Raw genomic sequence first — 6,123 nt, forward strand, 5'->3', positions numbered from 1 at the left:
GAGGCAGAATAAAAACACGAGCGCTCTTTAAAACCTTCCTGAGCAAAACCCCTCCCTACCAAAGCATCTGTAACGTGGATCAACTGTGTTTAAAGTACCGAAAGACCAACATCTAAACGCTCATCATAATCTCTAATCCTGGTGGTTTAACAGCTCTTAATGTAGGACAGGACGGAGGGAGAAAACAACCCTGGTGGTTTAACAGCTCTTAATGTAGGACAGGACGGAGGGAGAAAACAACCCTGGTGGTATAACAGCTCTTAATGTAGGGCAGGACGGGACGGACGGAGAAAACAACCCTGGTGGTTTAACAGCTCTTAATGTAGGACAGGACGGAGGGAGAAAACAACCCTGGTGGTTTAACAGCTCTTAATGTAGGACAGGACGGACGGAGGAAACAACCCTGGTGGTTTAACAGCTCTTAATGTAGGACAGGACGGACGGAGGGAGAAAACAACCCTGCTGTAATCCTGTTGTGTGTCATTTGATCTGTTTCAAAATCAGCCATCAGTCATAAGGTACAGTACAGTACAGTGCAGTACAGTATAGTGCAGTACAGTACAGTACAGTATAGTACAGTACAGTATAGTACAGTATGGTACAGTACAGTATAGTACAGTACCCACTAGGTTGACCAGTTACATTCTCTCATTCCATTCAGTATAGTACAGTATAGTACAGTATAGTACCCACTAGGTTGACTAGTTAGTCGCTCATTCCATTCAGTACAGTATAGTACAGTATATTACAGTGTAGTACCCACTAGGTTGACTAGTTAGTCTCTCATTCCATTCAGTATAGTATAGTACAGTATAGTACCCACTAGGTTGACTAGTTACATTCTCTCATTCCATTTAGTATAGTACAGTATAGTACAGTACAGTATATTACCCACTAGGTTAACTAGTTACAGTCTCTCATTCCATTCAATATAGTACAGTACAGTACAGTACAGTATAGTATAGTATAGTACAGTATAGTACAGTATAGTACCCACTAGATTGACTAGTTAGTCTCTCATTCCATTCAGTATAGTACAGTATAGTACAGTATAATACCCACTAGGTTGACTAGTTACAGTCTCTCATTCCATGCAGTATAGTACAGTATAGTACAGTATATTATAGTACAGTATAGTACAGTATAGTACCCACTAGGTTGACTAGTTAGTCTCTCATTCCATTCAGAGCCATGACAACACCTGTAGTTATTAACACAGAGCCATGAAAACACCTGTAGTTATTAACACAGAGCCATGAAAACACCTGTAGTTATTAACACAGAGCCATGAAAACACCTGTAGTTATTAACACAGAGCCATGAAACACCTGTAGATATTAACACAGAGCCATGACAACACCTGTAGTTATTAACACAGAGCCATGACAACACCTGTAGTTATTAACACAGAGCCATGAAAACACCTGTAGTTATTAACACAGAGCCATGAAAACACCTGTAGTTATTAACACAGAGCCATGAAAACACCTGTAGATATTAACACAGAGCCATGACAACACCTGTAGTTATTAACACAGAGCCATGAAAACACTTGTAGATATTAACACAGAGCCATGAAAACACCTGTAGTTATTAACACAGAGCCATGACAACACCTGTAGTTATTAGAGCCATGAAAACACCTGTAGACATTAACACAGAGCCATGAAAACACCTGTAGATATTAACACAGAGCCATGAAAACACCTGTAGTTATTAACACAGAGCCATGACATCACCTGTAGTTATTAACACAGAGCCATGACGACACCTGTAGTTATTAACACAGAGCCATGACAACACCTGTAGTTATTAACACAGAGCCATGACAACACCTGTAGATATTAACACAGAGCCATGAAAAAACCTGTAGTTATTAACACAGAGCCATGAAAACACCTGTAGTTATTAACACAGAGCCATGAAAACACCTGTAGATATTAACACAGAGCCATGAAAACACCTGTAGTTATTAGAGCCATGACAACACCTGTAGTTATTAACACAGAGCCATGACAACACCTGTAGTTATTAACACAGAGCCATGAAAACACCTGTAGTTATTAACACAGAGCCATGAAAACACCTGTAGATATTAACACAGAGCCATGAAAACACCTGTAGATATTAACACAGAGCCATGAAAACACCTGTAGTTATTAACACAGAGCCATGAAAACACCTGTAGTTATTAACACAGAGCCATGACAACACCTGTAGTTATTAACACAGAGCCATGACAACACCTGTAGTTATTAACACAGAGCCATGACAACACCTGTAGTTATTAACACAGAGCCATGACAACACCTGTAGTTATTAACACAGAGCCATGACAACACCTGTAGATATTAACACAGAGCCATGAAAACACCTGTAGTTATTAACACAGAGCCATGAAAACACCTGTAGATATTAACACAGAGCCATGAAAACACCTGTAGTTATTAACACAGAGCCATGAAAACACCTGTAGTTATTAACACAGAGCCATGAAAACACCTGTAGTTATTAACACAGAGCCATGAAAACACCTGTAGTTATTAACACAGAGCCATGAAAACACCTGTAGTTATTAACACAGAGCCATGAAAACACCTGTAGATATTAACACAGAGCCATGAAAACACCTGTAGTTATTAGAGCCATGACAACACCTGTAGTTATTAACACAGAGCCATGACAACACCTGTAGTTATTAACACAGAGCCATGAAAACACCTGTAGTTATTAACACAGAGCCATGAAAACACCTGTAGATATTAACACAGAGCCATGACAACACCTGTAGTTATTAACACAGAGCCATGACAACACCTGTAGATATTAACACAGAGCCATGAAAACACCTGTAGTTATTAACACAGAGCCATGAAAACACCTGTAGATATTAACACAGAGCCATGAAAACACCTGTAGTTATTAACACAGAGCCATGAAAACACCTGTAGTTATTAACACAGAGCCATGAAAACACCTGTAGTTATTAACACAGAGCCATGAAAACACCTGTAGTTATTAACACAGAGCCATGAAAACACCTGTAGTTATTAGAGCCATGACAACACCTGTAGTTATTAACACAGAGCCATGACAACACCTGTAGTTATTAACACAGAGCCATGAAAACACCTGTAGTTATTAACACAGAGCCATGAAAACACCTGTAGATATTAACACAGAGCCATGAAAACACCTGTAGATATTAACACAGAGCCATGAAAACACCTGTAGGTATTAACACAGAGCCATGAAAACACCTGTAGTTATTAACACAGAGCCATGACAACACCTGTAGTTATTAACACAGAGCCATGACAACACCTGTAGTTATTAACACAGAGCCATGACAACACCTGTAGTTATTAACACAGAGCCATGACAACACCTGTAGTTATTAACACAGAGCCATGAAAACACCTGTAGATATTAACACAGAGCCATGAAAACACCTGTAGTTATTAACACAGAGCCATGAAAACACCTGTAGTAATTGATTAGAGACAGGTTCATCCTTACTGGAGGAGAGAGGTACGGTATCTGTCTACCTGTCTGCTTTCAACTACAGTCCTCGGAGAAACGCTGATTTCTAAAAAACAGATAAAGTATTGAAATGAATTATAGGAATGTAACTGATTTCAATATACAGTATGTCTACTCAATTTGAATGTATTTGATGGAAATGGTAGAGAGCTTGATGTTTCAGTGGACTCTATATGCAGTCGTGATTGAGTTGAGTCCACTGGGCCCAGAAGTCGTACCGACTATTTATGGCTGAATAGAGCAGCGAGCGCTGAGGGTGAATCCGAACCGGCAAGACGTTGAGGTGAATCTTAGGTCAAGGTGATTTGTCCTGTCAAGTCACTTCCACTCTTCACCCTCTCCTCTCTCTCTCTCTCTTTCGCTCTGTCGCTTCCCCTCTCCTCTCTCTCTCTCTCTCTCTCTTCCTCTCTGTCTCTTCTCCTCCTCTCCTCTCTCTCTTCCTCTCTGTCGCTTCCCCTCTCCTCTCCCTCTCTTCCTCTCTCTTCCTCTCTGTCACTTCCCCTCTCCCCTCTCTCTCTTCCTCTCTCTTCCTCTGTCGCTTCCCCTCTCCTCTCTCTCTTCCTCTCTGTCACTTCCCCTCTCCTCTCTCTCTCTCTTTCTCTCTGTCGCTTCCCCTCTCCTCTCTCTCTCTTCCTCTCTGTCTCTTCCCCTCTCCTCTCTCTCTCTTTCTCTCTGTCGCTTCCCCTCTCCTCTGCTTGGTTTGTCATCAATTATCCACAGAAGAGAGAGCTCTTCCTCTCTGTCGCTTCCCCTCTCTTCTCTCTCTTCCTCTCTGTCTCCTCCCCTCCTCTCGCTCTCTCCTCTCTCTCTCTTCCTCTCTGTCTCTTCCCCTCCTCTCGCTCTCTCCTCTCTCTCCTCTTTCTATTCCTCTCTCTCTTCCTCTCTCTCTTATTTATTCCTCTCTCTCTTCCTCTCTCTCTCTGTCTCTTCCCCTCTCCTCTCTCTCTCTTCCTCTGTCCTCTCTCCTCTCTCTTCCTCTCTCCTCTCTGTCTCTTCCTGTCCTCCAGTCCTGGGGCTGTTTGTCAGTGTGACAGCAGCCTGGTTGGCGTACTCTGCTCTACAGTATGTGGATAATTGATGACAAACCAAGCAGGACATCCAGTTCAGCCCACATACAGGGCCCAGGATCAGCACGCAGAGCACCTTCAGTTCAGCCCACATACAGGGCCTGGCACAGAACCCAGAGCACCTTCAGTTCAGCCCACATACAGGGCCTGGATCAGAACCCAGAGCACCTTCAGTTCAGCCCACATACAGGGCCTGGATCAGCACCCAGAGCACCTTCAGTTCAGCCCACATACAGGGCCTGGATCAGAACCCAGAGCACCTTCAGTTCAGCCCACATACAGGGCCCTGGATCAGAACCCAGAGCACCTTCAGTTCAGCCCACATACAGGGCCTGGATCAGAACCCAGAGCACCTTCAGTTCAGCCCACATACAGGGCCTGGATCAGCACCCAGAGCACCTTCAGTTCAGCCCACATACAGGGCCTGGATCAGAACCCAGAGCACCTTCAGTTCAGCCCACATACAGGGCCATGGATCAGCACCCAGAGCACCTTCAGTTCAGCCCACATACAGGGCCCTGGATCAGAACCCAGAGCACCTTCAGTCCAGTAGACCACAGTATGGAAAGGATAGGACACAGCCTTATATACAATACCGTACTGAAGATCAGGACGGGCCCGAATGAACTGCAGAAAGAAAAGACCAGCTACTGTAGGTAATTTTAATGTTTATAAAGTTACTTCAATTAATCCATTCTTAAATTTTGACCTCTGTTACTCTACCCTATATCTCTGTTACCCCTATATCTCTATAGCTCTGTTACCCCTATATCTCTAGAGCTCTGTTACCCCTATATCTCTATATCTCTGCTACCCCTATATCTCTAGAGCTCTGTTACCCCTATAGCTCTATATCTCTGTTACCCCTATAGCTCTAAATCTCTGTTACCCCTATATCTCTATATCTCTGTTACCCCTATATCTCTATATCTCTGTTACCCCTATATCTCTAGAGCTATGTTACCCCTATATCTCTATATCTCTTTTACCCCTATATCTCTAGAGCTCTGTTACCCCTATATCTCTAGAGCTCTGTTACCCCTATATCTCTAGAGCTCTGTTACCCCTATATCTCTAGAGCTCTGTTACCCCTATATCTCTATATCTCTGTTACCCCTATATCTCTAGAGCTCTGTTACCCCTATATCTCTATATCTCTGTTACCCCTATCTCTAGAGCTCTGTTACCCCTATATCTCTATATCTGTTTCCCCTATATCTCTAGAGCTATGTTACCCCTATATCTCTAGAGCTCTGTTACCCCTATATCTCTATACCTCTGTTACCCCTATATCTCTATACCTCTGTTACCTCTATATCTCCAGAACTCTGTTACCCCTATATCTCTAGAGCTCTGTTACCCCTATATCTCTAGAGCTCTGTTACCCCTATATCTCTAGAGCTCTGTTACCCCTATATCTCTATATATCTGTTACCCCTATATATCTAGAGCTCTGTTACCCCTATATCTCTAGAGCTCTGTTACCCCTATATCTCTAGAGCTCTGTTACCTC

The sequence above is a fragment of the Salmo salar genome, unplaced genomic scaffold (genome assembly GCF_965601325.2).
Source record: "Salmo salar unplaced genomic scaffold, fSalSal1 ptg000347l, whole genome shotgun sequence".
Taxonomy (NCBI): domain Eukaryota; kingdom Metazoa; phylum Chordata; class Actinopteri; order Salmoniformes; family Salmonidae; genus Salmo; species Salmo salar.